Raw genomic sequence first — 13,514 nt, 5'->3', positions numbered from 1 at the left:
CATGATCCCAGGGTCCTGGGATCGAGTCCCACATCGGGCTTCTTGATCAGCGGGAAGCCTGCTTCTCCCTCTCCTACTGCTCCCCCTGCTTGTGCTCTCTCGCTCTCTCTGTCAAATAAATAAATAAAATCTTTAAAAAAAAAAAAAAGAAAGATATGAATTAATTGTCATCATGTTGCCTGTGAAGATGTTGTTTTTATAGATTGTCTCTGTAAATTTCTGTTGTATATCACTCTTGGGGTCTTTCTCCTTTTATAGAACCCCCCTTAATATTTCTTGCAGGGCCGGCTTAGTGGTCACATATTCTTTCAGCTTCTTCCGGTCGTGGAAGCTCTGCATCTCTCCATCCATTCTAAATGAAAACCTTGCCGGATAAAGTATTCTTGGCTGCATGTTCTTCTCATTTAGTACCCTGAATATGTCTTGCCAGGCCTTTCTGGCTTGCCAGGTCTCTGTGGATAGGTCTGACGTTATTCTGATGTTCCTCCCTCTGTACATAAGGAATCTCTTCCCCCTAACTGCCCTTAAGATGGTTTCCTTGGGGGCGCCTGGGTGGCTCAGTTGGTTAAGCGACTGCCTTCGCCTCAGGTCATGATCCTGGAGTCCCAGGATCGAGTCCCGCATCGGGCTCCCTGCTCAGCAGGAAGTCTGCTTCTTCCTCTGACCCTCCCCCCTTTCATGTGCTCTCTCTTTCTCTCTCTCATTCTCTCTCAAGTAAATAAATAAAATCTTTAAATAAAAAAAAGATGGTTTCCTTGGTTCTAAGATTTGTAAGTTTTACTATTACATGCTGGGGTGTTGGCCTGTTTTCCTTGATCTTGGGAGGGGTCCTCTCTGCCTCTAGGACTCGAATATTTGTTTAATTCCCCAGATTAGGGAAGTTCTCAGCTATGATTTGCTCAAATACATCTTCTAGTCCTCTCTCTCTCTCTCCACTCCCTCCGGGATTCCAATTATTCTGACATTGGAATGCTTCATGGTGTCACTTATTTCTCTGATTCTATTTTCATGGATTCTGAGTTGTTTTTCCCTGGCCTCCTCTTTTCCCTTTTTATCTATTATATTGTCTTCCAGGTCGCTTATTCTCTCTTCTGTCTCAGTTACCCTAGCTGTTAGATTATCTAGATTGGATTGGATCTCATTGATAGCATTTTTAAGTTCTGCCAATTCACCTTTTATTTCTGCCCTTAGAGACTCTATGTTGCCATTAATTGATTTCTCCATTCTAGCCATTGTCTTCACAATTGCTAGCCTGAATTCCTTCTCCGACATCTTGGTTATATCTGCATCCATTTGTAAATCTGCAGCATAAGTCATAATCTCTGAGTCTTTTCTGTTTTGGGGGCTCCTCCTCCTAGTCATTCTGTTGATGGGTGTTTGAGGGAATGTATAGAGTCCAAATTATTGACCAGAACCCAATCAAGATGCACCTGTTTTCTTGGGACCTTAGAGTTGCTGGCCTCTTGTTTTCCCAGCCTGTCTTCTGCGGGAGGGGCCTGCCGCGCTGTTACTCAGGCAACCCTGTTTGGGCGGAGTTGCCCTGCGCCCCTGTGGCGGGGGATGGGCTCAGTGGGAATCAGTCTTTGGGGCTTTTGTTCTCTGGCGCCTTTCCCTGGCGGCTTTCCGCGTCTCTTCCGCGAGTCAGAGCAGAAGAGACCATTTCCAACCCTCTGCCTCAGAGCAGAGAGACCGCAGTCTGTTCTTCAGTGAGCCCTCCAGGCCACACCGTCTCCGTTTCTGTCCGTGCTGCTATAAACTGCAGCGTCCTGGGTTGTGCGCCCCTCCGCAGCGGTCCCAGTCCTGCCTCCAGGTCGGGGCACGTCTCTGCCCTTTGTGCTTCTAAAACCGCCAGCTGCTCCCAGTTCGCGCGTGTGCGACCCCGCCGCTCCAGGTTTCCGCCCCAGGGGCTGCAGTTCATGGGCGCGACCCCGCTCCTCCGGGTTTCCACCCCAGGGGCTGCCCTAAAGTCCTTTCCCGACGCTACTGGTCTGCGAGTCTGTGCCCCGTCCGCAGCGTGCGAGGCTGTCACTCACCGGTGGTGTAGGATCCCCACGTCCGGGCACCCTCCCACTGCCCTTTATCCTCCGATATCTGCCCGCGGAATCACAGCTCCCCAATTCATACCTCAAAACCAGCCGCCTACAATATTCTGTTTGTAGAGAGCCAGATCTTCTTACATCTCAGGCTGGTTTCGTGGGTGCTCAGAGTGGTCTAGTGGATATACAGCTCAATTCCCGGGGACCAGTTGAAATAGGGTCCCCTACTCCTCTGCCATCGTCCCCCCCCAAGTTTGGGAAGTATTACACAAAGATGTCACTACCAGGAGACGAGATCTATAGCAGCCATTCTGGAGGCCAGCAACCACAGCAGGGTTGTGCTGGTGCTGGCTGGGTACAGCTTGTGGCCAAAGCTGAACCTGGGATTCAAGTCAAGAAGGGTGAAGTTGTTCGAGCACTGTGTCAAGGCTGGACCTCCTTCCCCTGCTCGTGAGGAGGGACCAGCATCAGGATCACTGGGCCTGAGAGCAGCGCTGAGGATTTCCCTACCCCTTCCCCTGTCCCTCCTTGCGACCTCAGGTTAGGGGCAGCAGGGGCAGGAAGCCTGATAAAACCCACCACCACTAGTATCCTTAGGGCATGAGGTGCATGAGCCTTTTCTGCAAAGATGGATATGGACCGGGACCCACCCGAATCCACCTGGAGACGTGGACGAACTGACAGAATCACTCCACGTTCCTGGGCACCATCTTCTGGACACCCCTGCAATTAGATGCACGCGCTGCCATCCAGCCTGACACCGGAACTACACTTCCCAGAAAGCTGTGCTACAAGCTCCTCTTGGTCGGTGGTCAGAGCATCTGGGAAATGGAGTCCGCTGTCTGTGCAGCGCAAAGCCTCCCGGGAGTTGTAGTTCGCGCTAAGTCCGCGCAGGCGCACCTTCCCACGGCTGTTTTTGGGCTGCTCTTCTGTGGCTGTCCCTGGGCTTTTTTGGGAGGGCGGTCAGCCCCGGGACCTGTCTTCGAGGCCGGGCTCCGCGCCCTCTAGTTCACAGCAGCTGAGCCCGAAGCCGGCCTGAGTGTGTGGGTCCCGAGTGATGGGGTGTGGGGCGCTTGCTGAGCCTGCCTGACCCCAACCTTGAGGGGGGGCACAGGGGGCTCCGCGTGCGTGATTGTGCAGCCGGGACTGCGTGTGCGACCCCCCGGGGCTCCCCTGCAGGCTGTCGCTGAGCTCCAGGAGGCTGCAGAGCTGCCCACACCTCCGGGGAATGCTGCCGAGTGGCGGCGCCATGGAGACCCCTGCCTGGAAGCCCCAGGAGACAGGTACAGCGTCACTCTCTGTCTGTGGATTTGTATTGGAAGAGACTGAAGGTGAATTTTCCTGCTGTGAAATTCTATACGGAAAACCCAGAAATGAGAGCTGTGTGAACGTTGATGAATCTTACCTACCCAAAGTTAAGCAAAAGAGTAACACACAAGACGATTTCGTTTATACCAAGGTCAAACACTGGCAAAATAGAAACTTGTTTATGGGTGCAAGGTTGTGGTAAAACTGTAAAGTTAAGCAAGGAAGGTATTACTGTAAAAGCCAGAAGGGTGTTTAGCTGGGGAGTGTAGGGAGGTGAGGGAGAGAGATGATAAGAGAAATAGACAGGGCAGGGGCTGTTTCCGGGACACCATTAGTATTTATTTCATGACCTGTGTCAAGAATTCCATGGATGTTCTCTATACAACTGTCCGGTCCCGTGTAAGGTTCTTGCACGCACTGTATGTGTGTTTCACAATCAAAATCTTTTAAAGATAACCACACACCCACTAGGATGGCTATTATAAATCAAAAACAAAAACAAAAAACCCAAAAAATAACACGTTAGTGTGGATGGGGAGAAATTGGGACCTTTACACTGTTGGTGAGAATGTAAAATGGTGCAGCCACTGTGGAAAACAGTATGGAAGTTCTTTAACTTTTCTTTAAAAAATTAAAACTAGAACCACCATATAACCTCTGGGTATGTATCCGAAAGAATTGAAATCAGGATCTGAAAGAGATACTTGCACACCAGGTTTATAGCAGCACCAGTCACAATAGCAAGAGGTGGAAGCAACCCGTGCGTCCAGCCACAAATGAACGGCCAAACAAACCGGTATATCCATACAAGGCACGATGGTATTCAGCCTTAAAAAAGGAAGTTTTGACACATGGTACGACATGGATGAAGCTCCAAGACATTATGCTAACTGAAATAAGCCCCATCTCAACAAATAGTGTATGATTCCACTTATATAAAGTCCTTAGAGTAGTCAAATTCATAGTGGAATGGTGGTTGTCAGGGGCTGGGGGAGGGTGTGCGGAAAGCTGTTGTTAAACGGGTGCAGAGTTTCAGTTTTGCGAGATGAAAAAGTTCTGGAGATTGGTTGCACAGCAATGTGAATATACTTAACACTACTGAACTGTACTTAGAAATGGTTAAAATGGTGAATTTTTCTGTTACGCATATCTTTACCACGATTTTTAAAAACTTAAAAACATTAGTAAAATAATTAAGGTGTTAGTGCGAACAAAAGTTGAAAAGACCCTGGGAGTCCACAGAGCACTGGGTCGCCTGGGCCTTTTCATGCCCTGATGGGTCTCCTTTCTTGAGCTGGGGTTCTGACAGGCTCCCCTGGTCCCGGAAGGGCATCTCTGAGAAGCCTGCTCCTAACACCCCTGCCTGGGGTTTCTCTTCCTTCTGCCTGGGGTGCTTGAGTCAGGAGCTCAGAGTCAGAAGTTCTTCCAGGTATTTGGAGCAATGATCCAAAACCTGGATAACAGGACACCGTCTAGCTATGCATCTGTCCCCTGAGCACTTGTGTGGGGCACTGTGTTGGGGGGCCTGCCCTCAGGGCCATGGTCCTGAGTGACCAATGGGAGAAGCGGCTGGGGCTGGGCCTGGCATACAGTAGGCCCACAGGCAGAGGGAATAGCCTGTGCATATCCAAAGACAGTGACAGTGTCTGGGCAACTACATAGGCCATGAGGAGGGTCTCTTGAGTCATGCTGAGACTATCTCTGCTTTATTGTAAAGAATCATCCAGTACAAGTAATGCACACGTGCTGGGGAAGTGTTGGAAAATCCAGACAAGCACGATAAATATTAACCCCCAGAGTCCCAGACAGAGCTCCTCTTACCTTTTTGGCAAACATTCCTGTGGGCTTTCCCAGTCTGATTATGCTAATTATCTCAGTAATTATGTAATGTAATACTTTGAGATTGGTAGGTCCAGTGGCATATTCATTCACATAGGATCAATACTAAGCAAGGATCAAAAATGATCTCAGATGTAAGGTTGGTAGTTACCAATTTGAAAGTATGATCTCTCCCTGTTAATAAAACCCTCTTGTCCCACTTTCCAGCAACCACCCTGTTCCTCTTTTTTGCCTTTATACCAGAACTCCTCCAAAAAGTTGTTTCTGTCTGCTGTCCCTAACTGCTCTCCTCCAGGTCCGTCTTAAACCCACTCTAAGCGGGCTTACATCCCTACAGTGGTACCCCAACTGTCCGTGTCAAGTTCACCAGCGAATGCCATGTTGCTTCATCTGTAGCACTGTCTTCTCTTGGCGGGGGGACAGCGCCCCCCCGGCTTTCCTGCTGCCTCTCCAGGAACTCCTCAGTCTCCACTGCTGGGTCCTCATCTCCCCCTAGGATGAGAGACCTCTCTCCCCAAGACTAGAGGGCCTCAGGGCTGGATCTTCAGAAGCCCTCCCCTCTTCTCTAGCTGCCCTCACTTTGGAGAAACGTCATCCAGCCTTGTGGCTTTCACTGCCACCCATGGGCTGCTGATGCTCACATTTGTATCTCCTGCTTAGATGTCTGTTCTGATCTCCAGGCTCACTACCTGACTGCCCACTCGACGTTTCCATTTGGATAGCTAATACCCTGGGACTTAACATGTCTAAAAGGACTCCTGCTCTGTGCACAGACCTCCTCCTCCCCCTGCACTCTTTCCCATCTTAGCAGATGATCATTCCTTTCTTCCAGTTGCTCAGTCCAAAAATCATGGAGTACTTCTTGATTGCCTTGTCTCTCACATCCCACATTTGGTTCCTTCACCAACCCCGTCAAACTTTCTTCACAAGATATCCAGACTCTGTCCCCTCTTAGCTTCTCCCCTGCCCAATGCCATCTCTCCCTGGATTGTTGGAATAGCCCCTCCCTGGTCTCCCTGCTTCTACTGGTTCTGCTCTAGCAGCCGGATGATCCTGTTCCAGAATGAGCCTCACCATGGCCTGTGAGGTCCTGTGCCATCTGGTCTCCGGTTCTGAGTTCCAACCTCATCTGGGGTCGCTCCCTCCCTCCCTCTGCTCCGGCCGCACCCACCTCTCTGCTGTATCTGGAACTCACTAGGCATGCTTCCACATGATAGTCCCTCTGCCAGGAACACTTTTTTCCCAGATACCCATGTACCCAAGTGGTTTGTCTCGTCACTTTTTTTTTTAAAGATTTATTTATTTGAGAAAGAAAGCAGAATGGGGGGAGAGGGAGAGAGAGAATCTCAAGCAGACTCTAGAGCCCGTGACCCTGAGATCATGACCTGAGCCGAAACCAAGAGTCGGATGCTTAACTGACTGAGCCACCCAGGTGCCCATGGAGCTAGTTTCTTTTTAATCAACTTAATGCCATATAACTTAGATACAATAAAATGGGATGTGATAGAATGTGGCATATAAATCTGTGTACCTACCACCCCAATTAAGACAGGGAACATTTTATTTATTTATTTATTTATTTATTTATTTATTTATTTATTTGAGACAGAGAATGAGAGAGAGAGAGCACATGAGAGGGGGGAGGGTCAGAGGGAGAAGCAGGCTCCTTGCTGAGCAGGGAGCCCGATGCAGGACTCAATCCAGGGACTCCAGGATCATGACCTGAGCCGAAGGCAGTCGCTTAACCAACTGAGCCACCCAGGCGCCCAGACAGGGAACATTTTTAACATCCCAAGAAGTTCCTTTATGCCTCTCTCTAGTCAATTCCTAGTGTTCCTCACTTCGAGCAACCACTGGGCTGATTTCTGCCATCATAGAACTTGCTTTAGAACTTCACAGATTGGGGCGCCTGGGTGGCTCAGTCGTTAAGCGTCTGCCTTCAGCTCAGGTCATGATCCTGGGGTCCTGGGATCGAGCCCTGCATCGGGCTCCCTGCTCTGCGGGGAAGCCTGCTTCTCCCTCTCCCACTCCCCCTGCTTGTGTTCCCTCTCTCGCTATGTCTCTCTCTGTCAAATAAATAAAATCTTTAAAAAAAACAAAACAAAACTTCACAGATCGTGTGTCAACTATACTTCAGTTAAAAAGAAAAAAAAGAAAAAGGGGGGCAGCTGGGTGGCTCAGTCGGTTAAGCAGCTGCTTTCGGCTCAGGTCATGATCCCTGGGTCCTGGGATCGAGTCCTGCATCAGGCTCCCTGCTCGGCGGGAAGCCTGCTTCTCCCTCTCCCACTCTCCCTGCTTGTGTTCCCTCTCTCGCTGTGTCTCTCTCTGTCAAATAAATAAATAAAATCTTAAAAAAAAAAAGAAAGAAAACAAAGTTCATGAAATTCAACCATATTATATGTACCATTTTTTCATCTGGCTTTTTAAAAATTTTCATTGAACTAAATGTCTCAGATTCTTCCATATCACATGTGTATTAGCAGTTCATTCATTTTTATTGCTCTGTTACTCCTTGTATGAACAAAGCACTGTTTGTTTATTTTCTTTTTTTTTTTAAGATTTTATTTATTTGAGAGACAGACACACAGCATGAGCAGGAACACAAGCAGGGGGAGTGGGAGAGGGAGAAGCAGGCTTCCCATGTAGCAGGGAGCCCAATGCGAGGCTCGATCCCAGGACCCTGGGATCATGACCTGAGCCGAAGGCAGACGCTTAATAACTGAGCCACCCAGGCGCCCCGAACATACCACCGTTTGTATATTCGTTCACCTGTCATTGGGCATTTGAGTAGCTTCTAGTTTTTAGCTTTTATGAGTAAAGCTGCTGTGGTCATTTGTGTGCAAGCCTTTCTGTGGACATATATTTTATTTCTCTTGGGCAAACAGCTAGTAGTGGAACGGCTGGTGGCTCATATGACAGGTATATTTAACTTTGTAAAAAAACTCTGAAACTTCTAAAGTGGCTGATCCATTTTACATTCCCACTAACAATGTGCAAGAGTTGTGTTTGCTCCAGATCTTTGCCAACACTTGGTATTGTCAGTCTTTTTAATCTTAGCCCTTCTAATGGTATGGTGCTGACTCATGATGTCTTTCATTTGGATTTTCCCAATGGCTATGATGGTGAGCATATTTTCATATGCTTTTCATCATTTTTATATCTCATTTTATGAAGGCCTAAGTCCCTTGCCCATTTTTAAATTTTTTTTAAATTTTATTTTATTTTATTATGTTATGTTAGTCAGCATACAATACATCATTAATTTTTGATGTGGTGATCCACGATTCATTGTTTTCGTATAATACCCAGTGCTCCATGCAGTACGTGCCCTCCTTAATACCCATCACTGGGCTAACCCGTCTCCCCTCCCCCTCCCCTCTAAAACCCTGTTTGTTTCTCAGAGTCCATAGTCTCTCATGGTTTGTCTTCCCCTCCGGTTTCCCCCTCTTCATTTTTCCCTTCCTTCTCCTAACGTTCAATGCTATTCCTTATGTTCCACAAATAAGTGAAACCATGTGATAACTGACTTTCTCTGCTTGACTTATTTCACTTAGCATAATCTCCTCCAGTCCCATCCATGTTGATGTAAAAGTTGGGTATTCATCCTTTCTGATGGCTGAGTAATATTCCATTGTACATATGGACCATATCTTCTTTATCCATTCATCTGTTGAAGGGCATCTCGGCTCTTTCCACAGTTTGGCTATTGCGGACATTGCTGCTATGAACATTGGGGTGCATATGGCCCTTCTTTTCACTACATCAGTGTCTTTGGGATAAATACCCAGTAGTGCAATTGCTAGGTCATAGGGTAGCTCTATTTTTAATTTTTTGAGGCACCTCCGCACTGTTTTCAAAGTGGCTGTACCAACTTGCATTCCCACCAACAGTGTAAGAGGGTCCCCCTTTCTCCACAACCTCTCCAACATTTGTTGTTTCTTACCTTGTCAATTTTTGCCATTCTAACTGGTGTAAGGTGGTATCTCAATGTGGTTTTGATGATGAACCTTTTTTCATGTGTCTGTTAGCCATTTGTATGTCTTCTTCAGAGAAAAGCCTATTTATGTCTTCTGCCCATTTTTTGACTTGATTATTTGTTTTTTGGGTGTTGAGTTTGAGAAGTTCTTTATAGATATTAGATACCAGCCCTTTATCTATAGTGTCATTTGCAAATATCTTCTCCCATTCTGTGGGTTGCCTCTTAGTTTTGTTGACTGTTTCCTTTGCTGTGCAGAAGATTTTTATCTTGATGAAGTCCCAAAAGTTCATGTTTGCTTTTGTTTCACTAGCCTTTGGAGATGTATCTTGAAAGAAGTTGCTGTGGCCGATGTCAGAGCTTACTGCCTATGTTCTCCTGTAGGATTTTGATGGATTCCTGTCTCACATTGAGGTCTTTCACCCATTTTGAGTTTATCTTTCTTTGTGTATGGTGTAAGAGAATGGTCGAGTTTCATTCTTTTATACCTAGCTGTCCAATTTTCATCTTCTGTTCCACACGTCTTACAAGGGAAAATGTGTTAGTGATGCGAATATGTATTAGTATTAATAGACATTCTGTTTTACATTTTAGAGGCTCCATGGGCACTGTGTGTAAGGAAAGGGCAGAGTTCCAGTGGGGCCCCGTTTCATGCCCGAACTCCCGGGACTGTGTTCTACTGCTTTCACCAGTGAAGGGATTAACCACCTCCGGACACGTGTCACCGCTTGGAACCTAGGGCCCCAGGCCTTTGTCCCCCCCATGTGTCCCTGTCACCTAGCTTAGCATCACTGGCATACACCTGACAGGAAGCCCCACAGAAGCTTCTCGATGAAGAGGACCAGAGAGAAGGGCCCAGGGCTTTCTGCCTCAGTTCCGCGTTGTCTGAGACGCTGTGGGTGGCGGTAGCTGCTCCCACCGCCGTGAGCTGTAGCCCAGGGATAGTCCGCCTCGGCCTCAGCCTGCAGCCCCGAGATGCGCAGAAGCCCCGCATTGGCCGAGGCGTCTTTGAAGCCAGATAAGCGGCTGGGGACCCCGGAGCCCTGGTGCTTACTGGAGTCTGAGGAGTAGTACAGCAGACCCCGGGGAGGGCTCCCTGGCTGCTGCTGGATCCAGTAGATGTTAGAGCCGCCAACACTGATGTCCCTGCTCAGGTGCAGGTGAGTCTGTCTGTCGTTCCCGGAGCTGCAGAGAGGGGGGCGGCCGGGTCAGCATGGGCTGGGACAGGGAGCCTGCAAACACACACATCAGAATGAAGAGAAGGGATCGGGTGCGTGTGCATGAGGAGCTGAGCCAGGGGATCTGACTCAGGCTGGGGGGCCGCCCTCAGGGACTGGGGCCTGTCCCCACCTGTGCAGTGAGGAGTGCAAGGAGGACAGGGCTCCGGGCCATGGTGACACAGCCCCTTCTTAGGCCACAGAGCTGGGGCTGGGCTGCCCGGGGCCGGTCTTATCCCCTGTCCAAGGGCCTCACCGAGGAGGGGCTGCTCATGCAAATGTGACCCACCCCTGCTTCTCCCTGCTGTGCACTCCCGGGTCTGTGGCCTCTTGACAGGGTGAATTCCTGATGCACTAGTTTCTCCCTGGTGGGCCTGGAGGAAGCAGCTGCTGGGACCACACACAGGCCCAGGTCTAGGGACTGGTCCAGGTCCAGAGAGGACACGACTGCCCAGTTCCCACTGAAAGCAAGGGGCCCCGCCCTAGGGCCTCCTGTCAGTGGAGGACTGCCCAGCTGGGAGCCCTAGCCTGCACAGACACCCAGATACCGCCTCCCCGCACCCCCCGCTGGTCTCTCAGCAAATATGTCCTTCTTTCCCACTCCTACTGCCTCTCCTTCACCTGCTTCTCTGATTCCTGTTCCCACCAGGTGACAGTGACCCTCCAAGGAAGGACAGAGGTCCTAGTGTGCTGTCCCTGATCAGGCTTCCCTCCATGGACGGGGGTCTAGCGGGAGGTACATGAGCAGTCCTGACCCAGCAGAGCCTGTGAACCACTGTGGAGCTGAGGACAAGACACGGGGAACAGAGAGCAGAGGGCATCTGTCCCCGTGGGAGGGTCTCAGAGGAGGTGGGCTGGCTCTGGGAACTGAATGTGAACAGGAGCTTGTGGAGGGGACACACACCTTCAGAGAGGAGGACACAGAAGGTGGGAATGCTGGGTCTTTCTTGAGCAGGACTGACAGGACAGAGTAAACCCTGATGAGGCCCCTGGAGGTTTGTAGACAGAGCAGGGCCTGAGTGTCTAGCAGCGACCAGTGCAGGGACATCCTGTGACCTCCCCTCCATTTGCTGTGAGATTCTTAATCCCAGCTGTGCCTGTCCTCACTGTTGCTCATTAGAGAATTAGCTCCATGGGAAGTCCTAGGACAGAATTTGGGACAGGGAGACCTAGAAGGGGCCATTGGTGGGGAGGGTGACCGGAGGAAGATGACAGCCAAGGAAACAGGGAAGGGTGAAGTGGCTTCTGTTCCGGTGGGACACAGGGAGATGAGTGACTGGGCCCTGGACTGTGGGAGAGGGAGGGATGGTCCAGAGTGTGTGCCAGATGGATGGACAGGGATGCCTGGAGGAACACAGGTGAGGTCAGGTGGGAGAGCAGGTGGAGGGCTGGTGATGGGTCCGTTGTCCCCGTGTCACATAGAGACCATGGTATGACCTGTGCAGAGGTGCAGAAACACTCACAGAGAACCAGCGCTGAGGGATGCCTTCCCTCCCCCATAGGGAGGATGTGTGTGTTACAGTAACCTCCTGCCTGAGGGCTTAGTCTGCATCATTTATTCATTCATTCATTCACTCATTCACTCTTTAAACACACATTTAAGGAATATCCACAGGTGTCAGATCATTGTTCAACATAATGTGAAATAAAATATGATTTTATATTCATTTCAGAATTTCTAGTACATTGTGTGTTTCATATAATGTGCATGGTTTCTCTTTGCCTTTCTCAGTGTCTGTGTTTGAGAGTCAAACTTCTATCGCACAAAGGTTCCTACTCAATCACTTTGTGTCCATTTATCAAAAGATTCTTTGATACACTGGAGAAAAGTATGCAATTCTATATGCATCAAATTTGAAGATAGGAGGACCTAAAACTTAAGAGAAAAAGGAAGAATTGGAAAGAATAATTGTCATATCTGAAAAACAGTGTCAGCTTCTGTAAGTCACCATAAAATATAGAAATAAATGACCAATATCATATTCCTTAGGAATAGCAACTAAATATCATGACAGTTTGAGAACTAATGAATTTATTGTAGATTTCATCATGAATAAATTGGGGATTCACAGTAATCAGCCAGGCTCCCTGACCTTGAAGAGAGCCTTGAGCCCACCCTAGAACCTGTCTCAGGCATTCTCAAGGCATCCGGGTCAGAAGAATCCTTTCCTGCTGGCAAGGTCTGGAGCCAGTGGTGAGCAAGAGGATTGGAAAACTGGATGTGGGAGAAGAACTGTGGGCCCAGGAGCCCCTCACAAAGTTGGAAGGAGCAGAGAGCCCCCCCCCTTGCTCCTAACTCCTGGGGGCTCTAAGGAGATGCTGGTTTCCCAGGGGAGAGCTGGCTTTGGGCTGTGCTTTTCTTCTCTGAAGGACCATGCTGATGCACACTGCCCACCGGGAGCTCCAGTACCAAGGAGTCCCATCAGTGGGTCTGTGTGTGAGCAGAGAAAGCTAGGGGTCCCCAGGGTGGCTGGAGGGGGCGGGGAAGATGGAATATAGTTTTCCTGGCACAGGAGAAGTAATTTTAGGCCCCCAGCTATTTCCTATGATGTCTGCCCTTGTGGCTCTACTTTCCCAGACATCTTGCAGATCTTCCTGAGAGGTGCCAGAATTAAGAAGAAATGCAAAACAAAAAAGCACTTCAGTAGTTAAGGATGTTAAGGGAAGAAAAAATGCAAAAATGGACAGTCTCTAACAATCCAGGAAACAGTCTAGCCACATCAGAGACACCCCCCTGTGCTGTTTCCAAGGAAACCAGGCCTTGGACTCCTTGCCCCAGATAAGGAGCTCAAACCCTTTCCAGTTAATCCTGGCTCTGGGAGCAGGTCCCTAGCCCCTTCCCCTTGTGGGACAGCCACCTCTGCTTCATTATAATGTGAAAGTTTCTGCACCAGGAGGCGCACTGGCCGCATTAACAGAGCAGAGGATGCCCCTATAGGCCTGTGCTCTCAGGACTCCTGACCGACCTTACGCCCACCTTGACATGGGATGACAAAGCTCCCTTCTGAATATTCATCCCAAGTGTGAAATGAAAAGAACCCACTCACTCCGGCTCTGGGAGTCAAGGCTTTGCAAGTTATTCCCTGTGATTTCCTTATTTGCTGCAAATACAGATTCCTTTGTGTGACTCCACACCTG

The 13,514-nt window shown here is 49.1% G+C and overlaps 1 long non-coding RNA gene across 1 annotated transcript; it reads left to right on the top strand.

Moving 5' to 3' along the window:
• Window positions 1-2,911: 2,911 nt before the first annotated feature.
• On the top strand, window positions 2,912-12,892 carry LOC117999761. Its single transcript, XR_004676318.1, has 4 exons — window positions 2,912-3,319; window positions 9,754-10,319; window positions 11,026-11,225; window positions 12,109-12,892. It is a non-coding gene; the product is annotated as an uncharacterized LOC117999761 (long non-coding RNA).
• The last annotated feature ends 622 nt before the right edge of the window (window positions 12,893-13,514 follow it).

Source organism: Mirounga leonina, unplaced genomic scaffold (assembly GCF_011800145.1).
Source record: "Mirounga leonina isolate KUSES-001 unplaced genomic scaffold, KU_Mleo_1.0 Mir_481, whole genome shotgun sequence".
Lineage (NCBI taxonomy): Eukaryota > Metazoa > Chordata > Mammalia > Carnivora > Phocidae > Mirounga > Mirounga leonina.
Note: the sequence above shows the minus strand (reverse complement) of the source record. Positions and strands in the feature narration are given on the sequence as shown.